The sequence below is a fragment of the Anabrus simplex genome, chromosome 1, assembly GCF_040414725.1.
Source record: "Anabrus simplex isolate iqAnaSimp1 chromosome 1, ASM4041472v1, whole genome shotgun sequence".
Classification (NCBI taxonomy): domain Eukaryota; kingdom Metazoa; phylum Arthropoda; class Insecta; order Orthoptera; family Tettigoniidae; genus Anabrus; species Anabrus simplex.
The window spans coordinates 790,596,353-790,608,520 of record NC_090265.1 but is presented as its reverse complement, the minus strand read 5'-3'; the positions used below and the strand labels follow the sequence as shown (position 1 = coordinate 790,608,520).

The 12,168-nt window shown below is 41.4% G+C and overlaps 1 protein-coding gene across 2 annotated transcripts in view; it reads right to left on the bottom strand.

The window, feature by feature from the left end:
• LOC136857530 (putative leucine-rich repeat-containing protein DDB_G0290503) overlaps positions 1–10,610 on the bottom strand; it is a 356,474-nt gene extending 345,864 nt beyond the window's left edge. Inside the window, exon 1 of one of the 2 annotated variants that reach the window (XM_067136258.2) lies at positions 10,495–10,610. The gene's annotated coding sequence lies outside the window, so the exon portion shown is untranslated. The remainder of the gene's footprint in view (positions 1–10,494) is intronic. The other variant, XM_068225224.1, reaches the window with a different exon arrangement.
• Positions 10,611–12,168: the final 1,558 nt, after the last annotated feature.

The window sequence follows — 12,168 nt, the reverse complement described above, 5'->3', positions numbered from 1 at the left end:
GGAATTGTGCCGGCTGCCAAAGCCTGTCGCACTCCTCTGAGGCAATGATTAATGACCAATAGATGAAATGAAATGATATTGGAGAATGTCGCTGGAATGAAAGACGACAGGGAAAACCGGAGTACCCGGAAAAAAACCTGTTCGCCTTTCCTTTGTCCAGCACAAATCTCACATGCAGTGACCGGGATTTGAACCACGGAACGCAGTGGTGAGAGGCCGGCGCGCTTCCGCCTGAGCCATGGAGGCTTTTGGGAAGTAATTGATCCTTTCAAATAATAAAAATAAGTGATAACTGTATGTACTTTCTGTTATCGTAAAATCTGATCGGATTTATGTTGCTACGCAGTCCTAAATTTTAGACATAAGTTATTCATACAATATTATTTGTTATTACTATTGGTCATCTCATGATCACATGCTTGTTGTCCCTGAGTGAAAACACATCAATACAGTATAAGAAGAAGAAGAAGAATTAATAACCTGCACGGTGTCTATGATCATTAAGGCGTTGAAGTCTAAACGGTCTGGGACCATGGTTAGCCGGTTCGAGTCCCGTTGGTCGAAAAAAGTTTCACCATGAGAATGTTGGCCGGCAGGGTAAGGGAGGTGGTGGTATACAACTTCTAATCACTAGATTGCCAAAAGTCCAGATTAAATTCCAAACCTCTCTGCAGTACTCATATGAAGTGATGGCATATGATGCAGTTGATGGTGATTCGTCCGTCGTATGGGGACGTTAACCCTTGTGCCCCTATGTGTTATCCGACAGGAGTAGGCTATGTGCCGGCACCGGGTTTCACCCTCTCCCGTCCTACTGTTATATACCACGTCATTCATTTCATTAACTCCTCTGATGAGGTTGATGTCACGAAGGGCATCTGGTCACAAAAACCCGCCACGACAGATTCGTCTCACCTCATACCCGACCCCGTACAGAAACGGGACAAGGTTTGGACAAACAAACAATTATAATAATAATCGTCATCATCTATATAAAATTCTGTCATTGCGGAAACATTTTGGTTCTATTCGATACATTCAAACTTCGTTTAGTCAATACCTTATTCTCTTTCTTGAATAAATATAAAGGCGCCGACAATGCAACAAGGCATAAATGGGCCTCTGATGTACTGTATCTTTGGAAAGTATAAACAGAGAAGATGATTATGAAAGTGCTATCACTTGCTAAGGTCAATGTTCCTCCAAGTGAATAGTTGATAAGCGTCACGGTTCTGTCTGCATGTGTGATAACTTGTAACTCTGTGTACGTAATTACTTCAGGGTCGCACTAAGTACCGCTTGTACGAGAATTGTAAATATTATCACAATGTACATGCACGTGGTCCATTCGTAAGATCGTTAATGCTATTCAATCAAAGTGTAGAAAGGTAAGGATGTGTGCTGGTTTAAAAATCTCCACCATTACCCCTTCATCGCTCTCCACACACATCCTTTCATTTAATAAGTATTGTCCATTCTCTGAACGTGTAGTATGTGCCTTATAAGTAGAGCCCGGATTTCCATTCAAATGCATGTTTTTAAATAAGCTGGTTACACTTGCCAAACTTTGTAGATATTCGTTTTATGGCTTAACGATTCCAAAAATCCGTTCTTTTTCCCTGCATGTTTACATGTTTTGGTTTTTATAGGAGAATCATGCTTAATGCATATTTTGAAGATTTTCGATTTAACAGCTAATGTTTGGACGTTTAATATTGCATAATACGACTTTTCTCCTGACTTTGACGCATATATTATAATGTTAACTTGCATGATAGTGCCATTTATGTATGTTGTTTGCAGAATTTGAGACCTTTTTCCATGTTATACAGTATGTCTATTGTTGAAAGACGGAGGGAATGTATTCCTTGCATCCTATGTGACAGCCAAAGTTAGTACATGCGGCAGATGCCTGTCTTATAATCCAATTAAACAAGCACTTTCTTATCTGTCGCTTGAGTAAACATTGTCGTAAGCCGGAAGGCCCCGAATCGATCTCTGTAATTCTTAGGAATAAGTTATGTTTTGCTATAAATTGAACCTTAAATTGTGCATTATTAAATGAACAAAGTGATCTGTTCAAATCCTGACTTTAGATTCGTCAAACTTATAATAGACGCATTATGGTGAAAATGCAAAAGACGTATAATTTGACCTCACTTTGTTCCAAATATCTTCATTTAAGTATGCACTTGCCAGTTCTTTATGATGTAGAGGACATTTTTTGTGTTCAAATATGCTGACAGATGAACGGATGAGCTTAAATCAAGATAATTTAGAGAAATTACGGTAATTGCTGTACAATGATCAAACGGAAGTGATTTTTGATAGTGCATATTTTCCAGTTTATTGCGCATGTTTCGCCATATCATAGTGCATATTTTCCAGTTTATTGCGCATGTTTTGCCATATGATAATGCATATTTTCCAGTTTATTGCGCATGTTTTGCCATATCATAGTGCATATTTTCCAGTTTATTGCGCATGTTTTGCCGAATGATAATGCATATTTTCCAGTTTATTGCGCTTGTTTTGCCATATCATAGTGCATATTTTCAAGTTTATTGCGCATGTTTTGCCATATCATAGTGCATATTTTCCCGTTTATTGCGCATGTTTTGCCATATCATAGTGCATATTTTTCAGTTTATTGCGCATGTTTTGCCATATGATAGTGCATGAATGCATGCATATTTTGAGATTTGATAGTGCATGGAAATCCGGGCTCTACTTATAAGTAAGGCCCAGATCTTTATGCAATATCAAAGTGCGAAACATGTGCATAAAATCAGTAAATATCAGTGAAATATGCAGTCCGACTCGTTGGCTGAATGGTCAGCGTACTGGCCTTCGGTTTAGGGGGTTCCGGGTTCGATTCCCGGGGATTCCCGGGTCGGGGATTTTAATCGGTTCTGATTAATTCTTCTGGCTTAGGGCCTGGATGTATATGTCCGTGCCAACACTCTCCTCATCATATTTAGACAACACAGCACACTACCAACCACCACAGAAACACGCAAGAGTGGTTACATCCCTCCATATAAGGTTGACGTCAGGAAGAGCATCCGGCCGTAAAACAGGACCAAATCCACATGTGCTACGCGGTTTGCAACCGCGACCCCGCATGTGTGAGAAAAAGTGGTAGCAAAAGAAGAAGAAGAATTAGTGAAATATGGAATTAAATAATGCACTCATCGTTGTTGCTTTAGATAATTTACACCTACTGTTTTCTAATTTTGACAGTATTACATGCAATATAAATAAAGGCATAATCAAAATAATTGAAATGCACTGTAAATTGTGGAGTACGAGGGGTACCTAAAAAAACCGGATTTATTTTTTAAAAGCCAAATATTTTCATTTTTTTTTTTTTTTACAAAACAACCTTATCCTCTTCAAAATACAACTAACACATTTGTCCCACCGGTGTTTCCACTGTTCGAAATATATTCTTTGTAGACATCTTTAGAAATGGCTGACAGCTCCTCCCTCGTTGTTTCCTTGATCTGTTCTATGTCGTCAAATCGGTGTCCTTTCATGCCCCTTTTCATGCGTGGAAATAAGAAAAAGTCGCACGAAGCCAGGTCAGGCATGGGGCAGCGGAACCGTGCCATTTTTAGCCAAAAACTGCCAACACAGATCAGTCTACTGTCTGCAACAAATCGGGTTGTTCTTTTTTTTTTTTACGAACACTGTTGCGCAATCTTCTTAAAACTTCCTAATAAAAGGTCTGCATGTTGTTCACTTAAACTTGCCATCATAAAAAACGGAACAAGAACAAGACAGCTCTAGCAAAAACAATCACTGCAGATGAACAGAACAAGCCAGGTCGACAACACAAGTGGCACTGAATTGGCAGTGAGTTGCGCTATACACGCCTAGCGGCAGAAATATGCACTACACAAGCTTCGCTCACGGCAATGTTATTCCGGTTATGTTTGGGTACCCCCTCGTATATTACGCCGTGTATTGTTGTAGCTAGTTCCCTGTTGCCCTCATGATCTGAAAATGAAACAAATAAATGTTACTAAACAAAGTTAATTTAGAATGTCTGTACACCCCTATTCTTCTTCTTCTTCTTCTTCTTCTTCTTCTTCTTCTTCTTCTTCTTCTTCTTCTTCTTCTTCTACCGCTTTTCCCACAACTGTGGGGTCGCGGGTGCGAACTGTGTCGCACATGTTGATTTGGCCCTGTTTTACGGTCGGATGCCCTTCCTGCCGCCAACCTTATATGGAAGGATGTAATCACTATTGCGTGTTTATGTGGTGACTGGTAGTGTAGTGTGTTGTCTGAATGTAAAGAGAGGGAAGTGTTGGAACAAACACAAACACCCAGTCCCCGAGTCGGAAGAATTAATCAAAAACAATTAAAATCCATGACCCGGCCGGGAATCCAACCCGGGACCCTTTGAACCGCAGGCCTCAACGCTGACCATTCAGTCAACGAGTCGGACCTTTGTACCCCTATTGAGAGTATCACAAAAATACGGCAATTTCTTAATCGTGATGCGCAGTGTGTCACAAGTATTTCTCTATGTTTTCCATTGTGATGTTTTGGCTCTGATCCGATAAAATTCTCTTGTAGGCTGAGAAGGCCCGTCAACATTGCAGGAGGTAGAACTAGCTGGGTGAAATATCTTTCAGAGGTTCTTTTTGCTCGCCTCCAATGATCTTACAAACAGATAGAGCTTAAATAACCTAGGTTTCGTTTCAAGACTGCATGTAGTCTGGAGAAACTCTGACCATTGAGAGGCACCTAGCCACCCCAGACACTGAGAAAGTATTAGCGCTGCTGTATGTAGTTGAGGCACGCCGACCTGCTGTACTTCACAAAAGATCAGAAATGAAAACCTTCAGGGATGGAATGAAGGTTGCGGCGAGGATAGGAATTGTGCCGGCTGCCGAAGCCTGTCGCACTCCTCTGGGGCAATGAGTAATGACTGACACATGAAATGAAATGATATTGGAGAGCGCTGATGGAATGAAAAGTGACAGGGAAAACCGGAGTACTTGGAGAAAAACCCCTCCCTCCTCCGCATTGTCCGGCACAAATCTCAAATGGAGTGACCGAGATTTGAACCACGGAACCCAGTGGTGAGAGGCCGACGCGCTGCCGCCTGAGCCACGGAGGTACACAAAGGGTCAGAAATCACGATTTTAAAGGAATTTTAAAGCCAACTTTAGGGATTTAATATATTCTATATGAGATAAAATTCGCCCATTATTTTATTCTAATCTGAAAATTAAATGAGCTGACACGAATTTTAATTTTTGAATTAATACCTAGATGTGTACAAAAATGTTATATTCTTCACATAATATGTAACAATGTGTAATATTACTAAGAATATGTAAAATGAAACACAGATATAACCATATCAGAACCACAATTCACTCACATTTTAAGTTGTCTGCAAGTAAAGGAATGGATTGTGTAATTAAATTATGTAAGAATGCAGGCTCTATTTACGATTATAGGATTAACAGTCATTTAAAACAGTACGTCTTGTATCTTGTGATCACGAGATTAACAATCACGCAGAACTGCACATCTTTCAGCTTAGGATCATACGATTAACAGTTGCATAAAACTGTAGGTATCCTGGCAGATTAACAGTGAAATAAAATAAAACTGAATGTCAATGTCTTATGGCTTGTGATCGCAAGGTTGTGTCTCGCAAGAATGCACATCTCTCCGCATCTGTGGTGTAGTGATTAGTGTGACTAGTAGCCAATACCGGAGACCGAGTTCGATTCCCGGCTCTCCCACGAAATTTGAAAAAGTGGTACGAGGACTAGAACGGGTTTCAATCAGCTTCGGGAGGTCAGCTGAGTAGAGGGGATTTCGTTCCCACCTCAGCCATTCTCGAAATGGTTTTCCGTGATTTCCCACTTCTCTTCCAAGCAAATGCCGGGATGGCACCTACCTAACTTAAGGCCACGGCCATTTCCTTGTCTATCCCTTCCGATCTTCCCATCCCCCCACAAGGCCCCTGTTCAGCATAGCAAGTGAGGCCGCCTGGGTGAGATACTGGTCCTCCTTCCCAGTTGTATCGCCAGACCCCAAGTCTCAAACTGTCCTGGAGGACACTGCTCTCACTGAGTTCGAGGGAAAAACCAACCCCGGAGGGTGAACGGACTAAGAAAGAAAGAAACAAAGAAAAAACAAGTAAAATACACCACTACAACCCAAGTCTACACTCTTCAGAACACGGTGATCATGATCAAAGAAATCTCAATCTTGTTATCAGTGAATAACGTAAGTATGCAAGTGCCCTTTACAGGACGAGCAACAGAAGACAGACACACACAGTTCTTGTGTCTCAGGAACATTGGTGATTGTGTACAGTTTAACCAGTAGTAATGTAGACAATGCAGGGTGGCAGTACCAAGAGTGTTGGTAATGGCGCCAAGACCTTCGTATGGTAAAAATGAACAGAAACTGTAATCCAACTCACTCGTCCTCGGATGTTTGAACTCTAGTGATATGATTATCAGAGCACCCTGCTACTATGGCTGGCAAGTGATCTTCCGCTCTATCGGTATGTTCAGCCCTTGCCCCGTTTCATTACGGAGTCGGGTATGAAGTGAGATGAATCGTCGTAGTAAGAGTATGTTATAAGTTAGCTTGATCTGAAGTGCATGTTATAGAAAATACCAAATAATCTGTCAAACAGTAATCAATGGCAGAAATGCCACTAAATGATGCCACATTAAATTACGCCAGTAAACTAGACAGCAGTTTAGGCAGTTGAAACTATTCTATAGCCAATATTTACCAAGCATAATGGGATTTATCCTAAGGAATCCGAGGATGGTATAAACAAAAGGGGATAATACGAATTAGCAAATTAATCTAGCAGAAAAGTTGATTTTAAGGCAATACTTATTTAAAAAAGATAAAGTCTTTGGTACAAAGGTTACAGAACACTATTGACTAGAATATCATCTTTTAAAAATGAAAATTACGGTCATTACAAAGACCAGAGAACAGGAACAAAGCCGATAAAGAAGAGGACAATGAATCCTTAGAACATAAAGGTTAATACAGAACGCAAGTTAAATTTTAAAGAAGAAATACGATAACAATACTTCAAAAATTGCTCACATAGAAAAAGAAGTTGCTCCACCTCCGTGGTGTACTGGTTAGTATGATTAGCTGCCAGCCCTGGAGGATCGGATTCGATTCCTGGCTCTGCCACGAAATTTGAAAAGTGGTAAGAGGACTGTAACGGGGTCCACTCATTCTCGGGAGGTCAGCTGAGTAAAGGATGGTTTGATTCCCACCTCAGCCATCCTCGAAGTGGTTTTCCGCGGTTTCCCACTTCTCCAGGCAAATGCCGGGATGGTACCTAACTTAAGGCCACGGCCGCCTCCTTGCCTCTGCCTTCCCATCTTCCCCTCCCCCCTCCCAACAAGGCCCCTGTTCAGCATAGCAGATGAGGCCGCCTGCGCGAGATACTGGTCCTCCTACACAGTTGTATCCTCTCAACTCAAAGTCTCGCGCTCCAGAATACTGCCCTCGAGGCGGTAGAGAAGGGATTTCTCGCCGAGTCCGAGAGAAAAACCAACCCTGGAGGGTAAATAGATTCAGAAAGAAAGAAGAAGAAACTCGGTACCGGCATATAGCCTACTCCTGTCGAATACATCAAGTGGTCTGCTCAAACCTTAACGTCTCCATCTGACGGACGAATCACCATCAACAGTTCATATCCCCTCACTCCATGTGAACACTGAGGAGAGCTTTGGACTTTAATCCAGGCTTTTTTCATACAATCTAGTGATGAAGAATTGTATACCACCACCTCTCCTAGCTTGCCAGCCAACATTCTGATGGTGACACTTTTTTCGATCAACGGGACTCGAACCCCGGTGTCAGATCATTTATAGACTTGATGCCTTAACGACCAGGCCACCATATCTATATGTTTAAAATATTAAATAATCTCTCTCACCATAATCTCAAAGTAAGTCTACAGTCAAAAATTCAACAACACTCATTGCGACCCTGGCCCAATATTAGCACATCATACTCCAATTTCAAAATATACGGCCTGGTGCTAAACATTTCAAGAAGAAATCTCGCAACTTACCTAATGAAATAAAATCACTCAAAACACTCTTATCTTTTTCAAAGTGTGTTAAACAATTTCGCGTTGGTTTTGGTCTATGTCAGGCATGTCAAGACCACGAGATGACTGACAGCCCTGCGTGCATGAGGAACAGCTGTTACGAGCGCAAGTCCAGGACGTTACCAGATAGCGCAAGCCTGGAGGGGTGTACAGGAAATGTATTATTTTATATAGGGACATTCATAACTAAATATGTTCCAACACCATGCTTCGTAATTACCGTGTACTAGGAAAGTAAATAAATAAATAAATAAACAAATAAATAAATAAATACCTTTGTTTTTTGGCTTAACATGCTCAACTCTTCTTTGTACAGTTCCATTAGGAAGCAGAATAATGCCAGATACTATCCCGTGGTTTTCTATCCTATCATCCCGGAGGCGGGTTGGATTCTTTATTAGAACCGCAAAAATAAATCAATCAGTCACCACTGATCTGCGTTTATGGCAGTCGCCCAGGTGGTAGATTTCCTATCTGTTGTTTTCCTAGAATTTTCTTAAATCATTGCAAAGAGTTTGGAAATTTAATGAACATCTCCCTTGCTAAATTATTCCAATGCCTAACTCCTCTTCCTATAAACGAATATTTGCCCCCTATTTGTCCTCTTGAACTCCAACTTTATCTTAATATTGTGATTTATCGTATTTTTAAAAACACCACTCAAAATTATTCGCCTACTAATGTCATTCCACGCCTAAACTTTGCAGCATATTCGTAACACTACCCTTTTGTCGGAAATGAAATGAAATGGCGAATGGCTTTTAGTCCCGGGAGTGTCAGAGGACAGGTTCGGCTCGCCATGTGCAGGTCTTTTGATTTGACTACCCGTAGGCGATCTGCGCGTCGAGATGAGGATGAAATGATGATCAAGACGACACATGCATTCAGCCACCATGCCAGCGAAATTAACTAATGATGGTTAAAATTCCCAACCCTGTCGGGAATCGAACCCGGGACCCCTACGACCAAAGGCCAGCACGCTAACCATTTAGCCATGGAGCCAGTCTTTTGTCGGAAATCGAGCTGATTTTCTTTGGATTTTTCCAGTTCTCGAATCAAGTAATTCCCCTGCACTGGAACCATACTCTAGTTGGGGTCTTATATTCCCTCTCGTTTACTGCAACCCCTAAATACCCTCATAACCATGTGCAGAGACTGTACCCTTTATTTACAATCCCATTTATGTCATTACCTCAATAATATAATGATTTCGTGTGGCTATTTCTAGCCGGGTACAGCCCCTGTAAGGCAGACCTTCCGATGAGGTTGGGCGGCATCTGCCATGTGTAGGTAACTGCGTGTTAGTGTGGTGGAGGATAGTGTTATGTGCGGTGTGTGAGTTGCAGGGATGTTGGGGACAGCACAAATACCCAGTCCCAGAGCCACTGAAATTAACCAATTAAGGTTAAAATCCCCGACCCGGCCGGGAATCGAACCCGGGACCCTCAGAACCGAAGGCCAGTACGCTGACCATTCAGCCAGCGAGTCGGACATTACCCCCAGTGAAGATATGTCTTTATATTAACACCTAGGTACCTACAGTGATCTTCATAAGGACCTTTCACCCCATCAACGCAGTAATTAAAACTGAGAGGACTTTTCCTACTTGTGAAACTCGCAACCTGACTTTTAACCCCGTTTATCATCATACCATTGCCTGCTGTCCACTCACAATGTTGTCGAGGTCTTTGCAGCTGTTCACAGTCTTGTAACTTATTTATTACTCTGTACAGTAAAACATCATTCGCAAAAATCCTTACTTTCGATTCCAATTCTTTACTCATATCATGTATACAAGAAAATATAAGGGTCCAATAATTCTGCCTTGAGGAACTCCGCTCTTAATGATTTCGGGACGGTGGCTCCAAAAGGAGAGAGGTAGACCAGAAAGTGCTATTGCAGCACATTTCATGCACTAGTCATGCACTTTGTCAGCACTTCAGTGGAAGCTACATTTTGCTACGACCTGCGTCAAGACAGATGTATACTGTGTCTTTCATGATATAGCCACAGTTCCAGGTAAATGTTGCGATTGCAGTCTCCTTTCAAATTCTAATCTGTCCCATCCCTGGAAAGCCTTTACTTGATGGAAGCGGTCAAGAAAAGTAGAAAACACTCGGACAGGGAAACAGTACGAATTGAGGACTACTCCATTTCACAAAATCGAGTGGTTATTATGTCAAAAAGTTGTTCAATTCGTATCATGTCCAGAACAAACAAACAAGATGTTTTACGGTGGACTCTTTGTTTTCCGAGAATACACATTTCGTTAAGATACAGTAGATTACTCATGCTTTGCTTCAAACGAGAACCACACCAATGTACATTATCCTGTGAAAGAGATAGAGGAGAAACAGTCTTACCTTGCTAGGCGCGTACTGCGTGCGTGTTCAGAGCTCGGCAGACTCGTCAACAACGATCCTCCTACGGAGAGTCCCTCCTGCCTTCTGCCGCGCTCCGGCTGGTCCACGCGCTGGTGTACGTGGGGGCTGATAGGGGGCGCTGGCAACGCTCCCCGGCGCGGCGCCGGCCGATAAATCATGGTTTTCATTAACTGGATTAGCTTTATTTTTAGCGTGGAACTGGAGAAGAAGAAGAAGAAGAATCGCCTGTTACATCCGTGAAAACCAATGCGGTTTCATGTCACAGGGTGCCTGTCAACCAGACTTCTACTGTGCATCTTGAAAAATTCTACGAGAGGAATAGACAATTCTATTAATATTTATTTATTTATTTATTTATTTATTTATTTATTTATTTATTTATTTATTTATTTATTTATTTATTTATTTATTTATTTATTTATTTATTTATTTATTTTGCACATTTGCATGGTAAGAAATTCAAGCAATTTTACAGATTTTAGAAAATCAATGCACAATAAACCTTCATTTACACTACATTTTTACACAGAATTTGAACCCATAAATTTTCGAACAATTCCAGTCGTGGCAATGACCACTACCTTCTGCATGGTTTTGTAGATGTTGGAGTTGACATCCAACTTCTTCATTCTTTCCACGATAGTTTTAGGTATAGCAAGTGTACTCGAAAGGATGATTAGTACATTATCACCTCTTCATAGTGCCATGCAGTAGCGGCGAATAACGGGGGCGAGGGAGCCCCCCCCCCCCCCCCCCCGACTTTGTGGACAAAACATTAATTTTTTATTCCATTTTAGCCGGCTGAAACTAGGAATTATTGGAATTATTAAAAAAAAAATTGTACGAGCCCCGTTATCTTATCAGCTAGCTCTTTAGTTTATTTTCTTCAATTATTAGCGGAAATACGTACAAAATGTCGTTCGTCGCGGCTAACCGATTTGCATAGCGCCTCATTAAGTAGAGGAGACGTTGCGTGTGCAATGAAAACAAGGACACTGAGGTATGATTCGCCGATTGTCGCGCGCATTCATCCGTCTGACAGTCTCTTTATTGTCTGTTAGTTTCTTTGTGTGTAGTCAAATACTAAATAATTTTTAATTCTATAATCACGCCGTAATTCTATTTAATTGTAATACATATGTATATGGTTCCTTTGGTGAAAGTTTTATTCGGTAGTCTAGTATTAAATCAAGATCTTAAAAACTAGTATTACCACACTTAAATTGATAAAACCTTTACCTCTCTGTGGAAATTCACCAGAGAGCATAAAAAATGTACCACTTTGTAGCTTTTCTTCCAATTTACATGCATATACCCCCCTACCCCCACCCCGCCCGCCATACCGCACTAACCCGGGTACTTTTTGTTGTCCGTAATTTTGTCCCCCCCCCCCGCCACTTTTAATTCCCAGCCGCTGCTACTGGTGTCATGGTCTTTGAATGTGATCCGCCAGTGGTGTGTACTTGTTGATTGTCTCAGTATACTTTTCATGGAGGTTCCCGATGTTCGGGACAGCTATGTCGATCAGAGCGGCACGTTGTGTTCCCTTCTCTAACACCACTATACCCGGTCTGTTGTGGGTAGTCGTCTTATCCGTGATAACTGTTCGGTCCCGGTAGATTTTGATCACGTCATTTTCGAGTACAGTTTGAG